This window comes from Scyliorhinus torazame, chromosome 30 (genome assembly GCF_047496885.1).
Source record: "Scyliorhinus torazame isolate Kashiwa2021f chromosome 30, sScyTor2.1, whole genome shotgun sequence".
NCBI lineage: Eukaryota > Metazoa > Chordata > Chondrichthyes > Carcharhiniformes > Scyliorhinidae > Scyliorhinus > Scyliorhinus torazame.
The window spans coordinates 22,969,242-22,983,416 of NC_092736.1; positions in this window are offsets into that span (position 1 = coordinate 22,969,242).

Consider the following 14,175-nt stretch of genomic DNA (forward strand, 5'->3'; position numbering starts at 1 on the left):
ATGGGCCGAAGTCCCGTCGACGTGATGACCGGTCACGTCAACGTAAATCAAACCTTTTAATCGGCGTCAACCTGTGCTCCAGGTTCACGCCGACCAGCGTGGAGGTGAGTGATGGCCTGGGGGGTTGGCCGCTGGGCAGGCGATGGCGTGGCCGCAGTCTGAATGTGTGGGGAGAGGTGTGTCTAGGGTTGTGTGTGTGTGTGTGCGGCGGGGGGGGGGTTAGAGTGGGCTGGGCTCCGGGGGAGTGCCGGGAGGGGGGTCAGTGCCGGGGAGGAGGATGGGGGGCCCGTGCCGGGGAGGAGGATGGGGTCCGTGCCGGGGAGGAGGATGGGGGCCCGTGCCGGGGAGGGGGATGGGGGGGGTGGTCTGTGCCGGGGAGGAGGATGGGGGGCCCCTGCCGGGGAGGAGGATGGGGTCCGTGCCGGGGAGGAGGATGGGGGGCCCGTGCGGGGGAGGGGGATGGGGGGGGGTTCCGTGCCGGGGAGGAGGATGGGGGGGTCCGTGCCGGGGAGGGGAATGGGGTCCGTGCCGGGGAGGGGGATGGGGTCCGTGCCGGGGAGGGGGGTGGGGTCCGTGCCGGGGAGGGGGGTGGGGTCCGTGCCGGGGAGGGGGGGGTGGGGCCCGTGCCGGGGAGGAGGATGGGGGTCCGTGCCGGGGAGGGGGATGGGGCCAGTGCCGGGGAGGAGGATGGGGGGCCCGTGCCGGGGAGGGGGATGGGGGGCCCGTGCCGGGGAGGGGGATGGGGGGCCCATGCCGGGGAGGGGGTTCGAGGCCAAGTGAGTTGGTCCACCTGGCTAGGTGCCAGCCTCCAACAGTTGGACCCATGCGGTCCATGCCACCTGGCTGGGGGGAGGAGGGGATATGGGCAATGATGACATGTCGTCGTTCCCCGCTCCCCCCCCCACCAGGCCGTCATGTTTTCCGATCATCCAGCGATGTTGGCCGCCGTGGCGGCAGCCGCTAATGTCTATGTTGCCCTGGATGAGGAGGAGGAGCGTGCCAGAGAGGCGGCGCAGGCTGCCGCAGAGGGGCAGGCGGCAGCCGCCCAGGCTGGAGGGACACCTGACCGACAGGACGAGGAGGGGGAGGAGGACGTCGCGGCCCCACGGCAACGGAGGCACCCGAGGGCGCCCCGTGTGTACCGGCCCCGGCAGTCATACCAGGACCTCACGGACCGGGAATGCAGGAGGAGACTCCGGATGAGGCGGGAAACCGTGGCACACATCTGCCACCTGCTGGCACACTTGTCACCACGTGGCACTGGCGGGGGACGCCCTCTCCCCGTGTCCGTCAAGGTTACGGTGGCCCTGAACTTTTATGCAACGGGATCATTCCAGGCACCGAGTGGGGACCTGTCCGGCATATCGCGTGCATCGTTGCATCCGGGCAATGACAGATGCCCTATATGCCATGGCGCACCGCTACATCCGCTTCCCTGTGGACCGGGCCAGCCAAGATGCCCGGGCCGTGGGCTTCTCTGCCGTGGCCGGGTTCCCCATGGTCCAGGGCGCGATTGATGGGATGCACGTCGCCGTGCGGCCACCTGCAGATAACAGGGCCGTGTTCACCAATAGGAAGGGGACCTATTCGATGAACATACAGGTGGTCTGCGACCACCGCATGATGATCCTGCACGTCTGCGCCCGTTACCCAGGCAGTGTACACGACTCATACATGTTGTCGCGGTCATCCATCCCCGGCATGTACGAGGGACGCCATCCCCGGCTGAGGGGCTGGTTGCTGGGCGACAGGGGCTACCCATTGCGATCGTGGCTGATGACGCCTATACGGAGGCCACGCAATGAGGCGGAGAACCGCTACAATGATGCCCATGTAGCGACAAAGGGAGTGATAGAGAGGTGCTTTGGCGTGCTGAAGATGCGTTTCAGGTGCCTGGACCTCTCTGGGGGCGCCCTCCAGTATCGGTCAGATAGGGTCGGCCGCATCATTGTGGTGTGCTGCGTCCCGCACAACATAGCCCAGCAGAGGGGCGATGTGCCGCAGGCAGAGGAGGGCGGCGTGGAGGAGCAGCAGGAAGAGGCGCAGTCCTCCCCAGATGAGGGGGATGAGGGCAATGGTCAGGGCAGACGGGCTAGACACAGGCGGGTGGCTGTCCACCGTTACCGGCTGGCCCAGCGGGCACGGGACAGGCTGATAGCCGCCCGCTTCACTGACTAGATGGGCGTGGGAATCGGGTAGTACGGCCACAGACCGCACACCATGGCAACAGCCGACCACCCACACCCCCCACCCATCCACCCACCCAGCACCCTCACCCCCCTCCCCAATCCCACCCACCCCACCCACATGCACACCACCCCCCCCCATTGCCGGTCCACCTGCGGCACAATGGCCGGGCTCACACAGTTGCGGGTGGACGCGTGTCTATTGCAGGCCATGGAGGATGATGACAACCCGCCGTGCGATGAGCTCCTGGCTCCACATCGTTGGACTATGTCTGACCCATGGCCACAGTACCACCATCCACCCGGACCATCCGTGCATGCGGCTGTGACACTGCAGCCGTTTCCTGGGGTGTCCTGGCCTAGATGGGCCAGGCTGCGGCCCGGGCGACTGGGATGGCGAGCTGCCAGCCTGTCCTGCCCGTTGCCCACCCAATGCACCTGGGACGGAAGGGGGGGAGTCCGAGGTGTCGCGGTGTTCCGGGACCTCCCCTACAGGGGTACCCGGGACGGACCACACCACCTCCTCCTCCCTCGGGGTGCCCGATGGCCCCCAGGCCTCTACATGGGTGGGGGATGCGAAAGGACTGGACATCCGACGCCCCCGCGACATCTGGCGCTGCCAGTCCTGGAGGCCCGTGCTGGTATCGACAGGGGTCTGCAGGTTTGCAGCCATGGAGCCCAGGGGATTGGCAAACCCTGTCTGTGACTGTGCGACGCCGGCTCGCACATGGCCAATGGCGCCGATGCCCTCAGCGATGGCCTGCAGAGACTGGGCTATGGCCTGCTGAGACTGGGCCATGGCCTGCTGAGACTCGGCCATGGCCTGCAGAGACTGGGCCATGGCGTTGAGCGCCTCTGCCATCTGGCGCTGGCACTGGCTCATGGCCTCCTGTGAGAGGGCAGCCATGTCCTGGGCCACAGACGCCGCCTGCACGGAAAGCCCCAGGCCTCGCAAACCGTTCCCCATGTCTGACACCATCGCACCCATTGCCTCCACCGCGGACACCACCCGTGCGGTGTCGGCCTGGGTGGCACGTATGACCGGCACCACTCCCAGCTCCTGGACGCGGGTGGACTCCTCCACCTGCGACTGCAGCCGCCGCAAGCCGGCCGTCACCCTCTTCGCTCGTCTCCGGGTCGGTGGTTGCATCGGATCTATGGGTGGGTGTGGTAACTCCAGGAACCCGGGATCCATCTGGGCGGCAGATGTTCGCTTGGGCTGGGCTGCCCTCCGACCGCCCGGCCCCTCTGCTGCTCCTACCTCCACCTGCTGTACCGGGACGGCTGTGTTGTGCGCACCAGTGAGTGTACCAGACGCCTCATCACTAAAGTGCCCAACCGAGGTGAGTGTTTCTGCGAAGGTGGAGGGTGTTGGTGACAGCAGTGGCGTTGTGTCGTACTCTTCGTCCCACTCTGAGTCCATGGCACTTTGGGGTGGGGGTTCGTCTCCACCCATCCACTCTGTGTCACTGTCCGGTATTTTGTCTTCCTGGGTAGTGCTGTCCCGGGTAGGGGTGTCCCGGGTAGGGGTCCTGGGTAGGGGTGTCCTGGGTAGTGGTGTCCTGGCTCGGCTGTGACGGGGGCCTGTGGCTGCCCCTCTCGTCGCTGGGTGGCACACGCCTGCGTCGTCGCACCCGCACGTGGCGGGGGCGTCGTCTCCCTATTGCTCCAGGTCTCTCCGTCTCCCGTGGTCTCCAAGGGACATCCTGTGGGCGTCGCATGCTGGAGGGTCCAGGTCTCTCCGTCTCCCGTGGTGTGCGAAGGGCATCCTGCGGGCGTCGCATGCCGGAGGGTCCAGGTCTCTCCGTCTCCCGTGGTGTGCGAGGGGCATCCTGCGGGCGTCGCATGCCGGAGGGTCCAGGTCTCTCCGTCTCCCGTGGTGTGCGAGGGGCATCCTGCGGGCATCGCATGCCGGAGGGTCCGGGTCTCTCCGTCTCCCGTGGCCTCCGAGGGGCATCCTGCGGGCAGTCTGCATCTGCGGGGATGGGTGCCTCGACGTTTGATCCTGCGATACACATTGAAGCATGCATGGTTAGACACGCAGGCAGTGATCAGGTGATATGGGGGAGGGGGATATAGGGGAGGGGGGATATGGGGACGGGCTGTCGGTGGCTCACTTGCTAGTACGCCCCCGACCTCTGCATCAGCAACCTCCCGGTCCTCAGGTCCGCCAGCCAGTTCCAGGGCCCTTTCCTCGTGTTCGGTCAGTGGCCTCTCATCAGCGGGGCCTCCTCCAGTCCTCACATGCTCCCTGGTGTTGTGTGCGCGTTTCTCCTGTGGCGGGGGGTGGGGGGGGGGGGGGTGGTGGTAGGGGTAAAAGGCAACAGTGTTAGACAGGGCTGGATTCACTTGGGGATATGGGGGAGGGGGGATATGGGGGAGGGGGGATATGAGGGAGGGGGATATGGGGGGGGAGGGAGGGGGGATATGGGGGAGGGGGGATATGGGGGAGGGGGGATATGGGGAGGGGGGATATGGGGGAGGGGGGATATGGGGAGAGGGGATATGGGGAGGGGGGATATGGGGGAGCGGGGATATGGGGAGGGGGGATATGGGGGAGGGGGGGATATGGGGGAGGGGGGATATGGGGGAGGGGGATATGGGGGAGGGGGGATATGGGGAGGGGGATATGGATATCGGGCAGGGGGGGGGAGGCTCACCCTGCCTGCTCTGACGAGGTCGTTCACCTTCTTGTGGCACTGAGTGCCTGTCCGTGGTGTCAGGGCCGCAGCGGTGACGGCCTCTGCCACCTCCGTCCACAGACGCCGGCTGTGGCGTGGGGCAACTCTGCGTCCGTGCCCGGGATACAGGGCCTCCCTCCTCTGCTCCACTGCGTCCAGGAGCGCCTCCACATCCCGTGACTGGAACCTCGGGGCTGAGCGGCGGCCAGCCATCCGGTCGGGTGTTCCGGTCGGGTGGGGGGGGAGCAGCGCGTCCTTATGAGCCGTCACGCTGTGCGGCGTGTATGACGGCCCATTTCGGGCCGGAGACTTCGCGACGATTTTTGCCGAGTGATGCAAGTCGGATTTGCGCCGTTTTTTGCGCCGATCAGCGGACTTTGCGCCGATAACGGAGAGTTTCGCCCCGAGAACTGGATTGGGCAGCACAAGTGATTAGCACTGTGTCTTCACAGCGCCAGGGTCCCAGGTTCGATTCCCCGCTGGGTCACTGCATGTTCTCCCCATGTCTGCGTGGATTTCCTCTGGGTGCTCCGGTTTCCTCCCACAGTCCAAAGACGCGCAGGTTAGGTGGATTGGCCGTGCTAAATTGCCCTTAGTGACCAAAAAATGTTAGGAGGGGTTATTGGGTTACGGGGATAGGGTGGAAGTGAGGGCTTAAGTGGGTCAGTGCAGACTCGATGGGACGAATGGCCTCCTTCTGCAATGTATGTTCTATATGTTCTAACCCGTGGCGTGGATTGTGGTAGAATTCACCAGAATTGGTGAAGGGACCCACACTGTGCCAGGTCATTACACAGCTGTCACAGATGCTGACAGTACATTGCAGGGAAGGATTTCATGGAGCCAAGAGACTGGGAGACATGGCTGGCTCGTCTTCTGTGCAGTGTCACAACAATTGTCTCAAGTGACACATTAGTAGCACAGGAGGAACTTACTCAGCATAGAAAAGCTAAAGAGAACAGTCACGTTCCACATCATAAAGTCTCCATACCCAAAACTTTAACCTATCTTTAAAGAAGGTGACTGAGTTGGTGGCATTTTATGCTGGGGTTTTGTTTTGACAATTACCTAGATGGCTGAGGCCTGTTTGAGGACATCTTGAATCTGCTAGTTCTTCACACAAGCTATTTTGATTGTCCAACAATCAGCGAAAGCATATTTGTCATGCACAAATAAAACATCAATGTGGATTGTATTTGAGCATTTACATTGCAAGAATACAGACGAGTCCCCCCCACCCCACCCACGCCTAACCAAATGCTCAAGAAACCCAGTGGTAGTCGCCACACTTCGAACGTGAAACCAGATGCAACATCACTTCAGTCGAACGAGATGTTCACAATGGTCCTCATCTGCAAAAACCCCAAGTTCACACCCATGACAATGGACGCCTCCTTCAAAAGGTGGAGACAGGACGAGAGGACATCGATGGTTAGAGACATGTACACAGAGGACAGAGTAGCAACCCTGGGGGAGCTTACAGACAAGTTCCAGCTCCCGAAAGGGAACAAACTCAGATATAACCAAGTCCAAAACTTCCTACGCAAACAAACAACAACATTCCCAGATACCGGCATGCACAATACTGGGCAGCTACTGACTGCGGACTAACTAGGGGAGGGGAACTGTGCGGACATGTACGGACAACTGCTGGAAGAGGTTTGCTCACCCCTGGATGAGGCAAGAAGGGAGAACTAGGCAGGGGGATAGGGGGAGGGCTCTGGATCGAAGCACTGCTCAAGGTAAAGTTCACCTACGTGCTCAGAACTGAGCCTAATGCAGATAAAGGTGGTGCACAGGGCGCTCTTAACCAGGACGAGAATGAGTGGGTACTTCCCAGAGGTGGAGGACAAGTGAACCGCGCCAGGGAGGCCCGGCTAACCACTCCCGCATGTTCTGGGCCTGCCCGAGACTTGTCGGGTACTGGACGTCCTTTTTCGAGGCCATGTCCAGGATTATGGAAGTGAGGGTGGAGCCGTTCCCGCTGGTGGCGGTCTTCGGGGTATCAGAACAGCCAGAACTCTTCATGGGTAGTGGGGCCCTGGCCTTTGCCTCCCTGATCACCCACCAGAGGCTCCTGCTCAGCTAGGCATCAACAGCCCCACCCAAGGCTGCAGACTGGCTGCGTGACCTGGCATAATTTCTCAGGCTAGAGAAAATGAAGTATGCCATCAGAGAATCGGAGGAAGGCTTCCACAAAACATGAAGGCTGTTCACCAACTAGCTCCAAGACCCGTTCGTAACCAATGCCCAGTAAAGCAAGGTGGGGGGAATACAGGACTAGCCACGAAATAAGGAAGAGAAAGAGGGGGGAAGAGCTAGGGGCGGGTGGGGAGTGTCATGATATGCAGACACACACATAATGAGATACAGGCAGGCACAGACAAGCAGCTAATGGACACAGAGAACAGGACATGACCAATAAGCAGGCAGGACACTCAGGGGTGGGATCTGACTATAAAAGACACGAGGCATTCACACTCCGCCTCTTTCCACTGATGAACATCTAGAGAGTCAGTCAAGGGTGTTGTTACAATCTCACGCCTCCACCACATGATTAAGAGCTTGTCTGGTTCAGTCAGACAGAGTAACCACACTTAAGTTAGCAGAGAGTCGAACTCACAGAGAACTGTGCTAACTGCTATTAGTTCAATAAACCTGATTGAACTAACATCAAGGTCTGGAGTATCATTTTGATCTAAGCAGCATCCAGTTGCAGCCAGTGTTATACCAGTGTACCTAACACGACATGATACCAGGAGACTAATTTAAGGTGGCTTACCTCAGTCCATTCCGTGACGACCAGCAAATGTATCCCGGCACCATGGAGAAGATTCAGGCTCCTCACCAGCTCAGGACCTCCGACAATCTCAGTGCCAACTGGGGGACATTCAAGCAAAAGTTTCAGCTGTACATCGCAGCCTCAGACCTCGAGGGTGCGCCTGATGCAAGAAAGATCGCGCTTCTCCTCTCAACGGCAGGTGATCAAGCCATCCAACTCTTTAACTCGTTTAACTTCACCGAAGGCCAGGACAAGACAAAGTTTCAGACCATCCTGGACAAGTTTGATAGTCACTGTGAAGTGGACACCAATGAAATCTTCGAGCGCTGCATATTCAAACAACGTCTTCAAGGTAAAGATGAATCTTTCAATGCCTTCTTAACTAACCTCCGCCTGCTAGCGCTGTCCTGCAACTTTGGTGATATTGCTGACTCCATGATCAGAGACCAAATCGTGTTTGGAGTTCACTCTGATCCTCTGAGAGAGCAGCTCTTAAAAACCAAGCATATGACCCTGCCAGTCGTGATTGAAATATGTACAGTGGGTGAGCACGCCAAAAATCGGTATTCCCAGTACAAATCGGCTGAAAATGAGACACTTGACTCCCACGAGGCAGAGAGTGTGCAGGCCATCTCCTGGATGCAGCGCCTCAGCATTGAAGACAGCGGCCATCTCGCGCGCCTTTCCCGGAGCCCCACGCATGCGCGATGCGAACAGGATAACGAAGCGGCCGACACCCACACTGCGCAGGTGCAGACGTCTGCCGACCGCACTGTGCATGTGCGACGACGTACAACGCGTCTCGACGCCGACATGACGTGCCCGAACTGCGGCAATGCCCACTTCAAGGGACACTGCCCTGCAAGAGGCGGGCGATGTTTAAACTGCGGGAAGCCTGGACACTATGCAGCCTTGTGCAGGTCTGCACCACCAGTCAGGGGCCAGCGCTCCCAATTCCGACGACGGCGCGTCCAGAATGTGCAACGACGATTACAGGATTCTGATCCTGGCAGTACAACGAATCCGAGGACGAGTGCCTGGAGTCCGCCTACCGAGTGGGCACCATTACCACACGTGAACATGCCACACCTAACTCATCTCGCATTCAGTCCATCCTCGCTGTGGATTCGGAGGACGAATGGCGTGTGGTGATGCAGGTCAACCGCTGCTCCATCCAGTTCAAGCTGGACACATGTGCTTCTGCCAACCTCCTCACAGGCAGACTTCAAACCCATCAAGAAACCCCCCAAGGTCCTTCCAGCAGCCTGCCAGCTCCTGGACTATAACGGTAATGCCATCACGGCACTGGGGCCCTGCCATCTACTCGTCTCCAACCGGAGCATCCATGCACGGCTACGGTTTGAAATTGTCAAGCCGGCCAGGGCATCCCTACTGGGCGCACGTGCCTGCATAAAGCTAAACCTGGTGCAGAGGGTTTATTCAACGACATCCTCCAACGTGGATCTTCAAACTGGCATTGATGACATCCTCGCTCAGTATCCAGATGTGTTTGACGGGATGGGCACTTTACCATATCGGTACAAGATCCTACTGCGACCTGGTGCCAAGCCAGTGGTCCATGCACCACGCCGGGTCCCGGCTCCGCTGAAGGAGCGCCTGAAGGAACAGCTCAAGGAGCTGCAGCAGCAGGGGATCATTCCCAGGGTAACCAAATCGACTGACTGGGTCAGCTCGATGGTGTGTGTTAAAAAATCCTCTGGAGACCTGCACATCTGCATTGATCCCAAGGATCTCAACCAGAATATAATGCGTGAACACTACCCAATCCCGAAGCGAGAGGAACTCACCAGTGAGATGGCACATGCAAGGTTTTTCACGAAGTTAGATACGTCACATGGATTCTGGCAAATCCAGCTGGATGAGTCCAGCAGAAGGCTCTGCACCTTCAACACACCGTTTGGCAGGTACTGCTATAATCGTATGCCATTCGGCATCGTCTCGGCAGCGGAGATATTTCATCGCATCATGAAGCAGATGATGAAGGGCATCGAAGGGGTTCGTGTGTATGTGGACAACGTCATCATATGGTCCACGACCCCTAAGGAGCATGTTTCCCGTCTCCAGCAGGTATTCCGTCGTTTCCACGCCAATGGCCTGACGCTGAACAGGGCCAAATGTTGCTTTGGCATGTCGACACTCAAGTTCCTAGGAGACTAGATCTCTCAGCAGGGCGAGCCAGGATGGCATTGGTGCGGTCCTGCTGCAATGCGATGACACCTCATCCTGGGCACCGGTTGCCAAGCATCAAGGGCAATGACGACCACCGAACAAAGGTATGCACAAATCGAGAAGGAATGCCTCGGCCTCCTCACTGGTATTCTCAAGTTTCACGACTATGTCTACGGCCTGCCGGCATTCACAGTTGAGACGGATGACAGGCCCCTGGTCCATATTATCCACAAGGACCTTAGTGACATGACGCCTCGGTTGCAGCGCATCCTCCTCAAACTCAGAAGGAACGACTTTGACCTGGTCTACACGCCTGGCAAGGAGCTCATCATTGCCGATACATGCCCGCTCCATTACCATGCCTAGTGAATCACTGAACGTCATCCGGCACATTGAGTCACAGGTTGAGTCACAGGTGCAGCTGTGTGCTAGCACCCTCCCGGCATCTGATGAGAAGGTGATTCGTATCCGTGAGGTGACGGCGAAAGACCCCCTCTTGCAGCATGTTATGCAACACCTCGCCAATGGCTGGCAAAAAGGGCAGTGCCCTCAATTTTTCAATGTAAAGGACGACCTGACGGTGGTTGATGGTATCCTCCTCAAACTGGACCGGATTGTAATTCCACACAGTCTCCAGAGCTTGGTGCTCCGTCAAATCCATGAGAACCACCTGGGTGTGGAAAAGTGCAGGCGCAGAGCCAGGCAGGCTGTCTACTGGCCTGGGATTAGCCAGGACATCGCAAACGTGGTCCTTAACTGTGCAACCTGTCAACGCTTCCAGCCAGCGCAGAGTAAGGAGACACTTCAGCAGCATGAAATCGAAACCTCTCCGTGGTTCAAGGTAGGTATTGACCTCGATCATGCAAATGGTCGTGATTACGTGTTAATCATTGATTATTTTTCCAATTACCCTGAAGTCGTGAAGCTCTCAGACCTCACATCTCGGACCGTCATCAAGGAGACGTTCTCCAGGCTTGGTATCCCACTCACTGTCATGAGTGACAATGGCCCGTGCTTCAGCAGCCATGAATGGTCTCTGTTTGCCCAGTCGCATCAGTTCAAACACGTCACTTCCAGCACACACTATCCGCAGTTAAACGGAAAAGTTGAGAAAGGGGTGCACATAGTGAAGCAGCTCATCTGCAAGGCCGCGGATTCTGCATCTGACGTTCACCTTGCGCTGCTTACGTACAGGGCGACCCCACTGTCCACTGGCATGTCGCCGGCTCAACTCCTAATGAACAGGGACCTGCAAACGACACTTCCAGCCATATACCTGCCCAACCTGGATCACCTCCCGGTGCTGCAGAAAGTGCAACAACTCCAAGACCGGCAAAAACAGGGCTATGGTGCTCATGCCACCGATTTGCCTGTGTTATCCCCGTCCGACACTGTTCAGGTCAAGATCCCTGATGGAGGCTGGTCAGCTCCAGCTGTCGTTGTTCGACAGGCTGCCCCCCTCTCGTATGTTGTGCGTCTGGCTGATGGTTCTGTTGTGCGACGAAACAGACGGGCACTACGCAAAGTTGCCTGCCCGCAACCACATTCTTCTCTGTTTCCTTCTGTTGTTTTGCCACCTCCTGATACCTCGACTCACGAGGCCACCAGTCAGGCTTCAATCCCACCATCAAGGCACTGTTGTCCCCACCACCACCTCTCCAGCGGTCGCCCAGGATCAGACGCAAGCCACAGAGACTGGACTTATGAACATTTGTTCTGTTTGCTATGTTCTGTGTTCTCGCATTAGACAGCTGTTTTCACATGTACATATGTTCACATCCACTGCATGTATATATGTTAATATTGGCCTATTCTTGTTAATACGTTCACATATGTCATCCAAACATTAAAAAAAGGGGAACTGTCATGATATGCAGACACATACATAATGAGATACAGGCAGGCACAGACAAGCAGCTAATGGACACAGAGAACAGGACATGACCAATAGGCAGGCAGGACACTCAGGGGTGCGATCTGACTATAAAAGACACGAGGCACTCACACTCCGCCTCTTTCCACTGATGAATATCTAGAGAGTCAATCAAGGGTGTTGTTACAATCTCACGCCTCCACCACATGATTAAGAGCTTGTCTGGTTCAGTCAGACAGAGTAACCACACTTAAGTTAGCAGAGAGTCGAACTCACAGAGAACTGTGCTAACTGCTATTAGTTCAATAAACCTGATTGAACTAACATCAAGGTCTGGAGTATCATTTTGATCTAAGCAGCATCCAGTTGCAGCCAGTGTTATACCAGTGTACCTAACACGACATGATACCAGGAGACCATTAATTTAAGGTGGCTTACCTCAGTCCGTTCCGTGACGACCAGCAAATGTATCCCGGCACCATGGAGAAGATTCAGGCTCCTCACCAGCTCAGGACCTCCGACAATCTCAGTGCCAACTGGGGGACATTCAAGCAAAAGTTTCAGCTGTACATCGCAGCCTCAGACCTCGAGGGTGCGCCTGATGCAAGAAAGATCGCGCTTCTCCTCTCAACGGCAGGTGATCAAGCCATCCAACTCTTTAACTCGTTTAACTTCACCGAAGGCCAGGACAAGACAAAGTTTCAGACCATCCTGGACAAGTTTGATAGTCACTGTGAAGTGGACACCAATGAAATCTTCGAGCGCTGCATATTCAAACAACGTCTTCAAGGTAAAGATGAATCTTTCAATGCCTTCTTAACTAACCTCCGCCTGCTAGCGCTGTCCTGCAACTTTGGTGATATTGCTGACTCCATGATCAGAGACCAAATCGTGTTTGGAGTTCACTCTGATCCTCTGAGAGAGCAGCTCTTAAAAACCAAGCATATGACCCTGCCAGTCGTGATTGAAATATGTACAGTGGATGAGCACGCCAAAAATCGGTATTCCCAGTACAAATCGGCTGAAAATGAGAAACTTGACTCCCACGAGGCAGAGAGTGTGCAGGCCATCTCCTGGATGCAGCGCCTCAGCATTGAAGACAGCAGCCATCTCACGCGCCTTTCCCGGAGCCCCACGCATGCGCGATGCGAACAGGATAACGAAGCGGCCGACACCCACACTGCGCAGGTGCAGACGTCTGCCGACCGCACTGTGCATGTGCGACGACGTACAACGCGTCTCGACGCCGACATGACGTGCCCGAACTGCGGCAATGCCCACTTCAAGGGACACTGCCCTGCAAGAGGCGGGCGATGTTTAAACTGCGGGAAGCCTGGACACTATGCAGCCTTGTGCAGGTCTGCACCACCAGTCAGGGGCCAGCGCTCCCAATTCCGACGACGGCGCGTCCAGAATGTGCAACGACGATTACAGGATTCTGATCCTGGCAGTACAACGAATCCGAGGACGAGTGCCTGGAGTCCGCCTACCGAGTGGGCACCATTACCACACGTGAACATGCCACACCTAACTCATCTCGCATTCAGTCCATCCTCGCTGTGGATTCGGAGGACGAATGGCGTGTGGTGATGCAGGTCAACCGCTGCTCCATCCAGTTCAAGCTGGACACATGTGCTTCTGCCAACCTCCTCACAGGCAGACTTCAAACCCATCAAGAAACCCCCCAAGGTCCTTCCAGCAGCCTGCCAGCTCCTGGACTATAACGGTAATGCCATCACGGCACTGGGGCCCTGCCATCTACTCGTCTCCAACCGGAGCATCCATGCACGGCTACGGTTTGAAATTGTCAAGCCGGCCAGGGCATCCCTACTGGGCGCACGTGCCTGCATAAAGCTAAACCTGGTGCAGAGGGTTTATTCAACGACATCCTCCAACGTGGATCTTCAAACTGGCATTGATGACATCCTCGCTCAGTATCCAGATGTGTTTGACGGGATGGGCACTTTACCATATCGGTACAAGATCCTACTGCGACCTGGTGCCAAGCCAGTGGTCCGTGCACCATGCCGGGTCCCGGCTCCGCTGAAGGAGCGCCTGAAGGAACAGCTCAAGGAGCTGCAGCAGCAGGGGATCATTCCCAGGGTAACCAAATCGACTGACTGGGTCAGCTCGATGGTGTGTGTTAAAAAATCCTCTGGAGACCTGCACATCTGCATTGATCCCAAGGATCTCAACCAGAATATAATGCGTGAACACTACCCAATCCCGAAGCGAGAGGAACTCACCAGTGAGATGGCACATGCAAGGTTTTTCACGAAGTTAGATACGTCACATGGATTCTGGCAAATCCAGCTGGATGAGTCCAGCAGAAGGCTCTGCACCTTCAACACACCGTTTGGCAGGTACTGCTATAATCGTATGCCATTCGGCATCGTCTCGGCAGCGGAGATATTTCATCGCATCATGAAGCAGATGATGAAGGGCATCGAAGGGGTTCGTGTG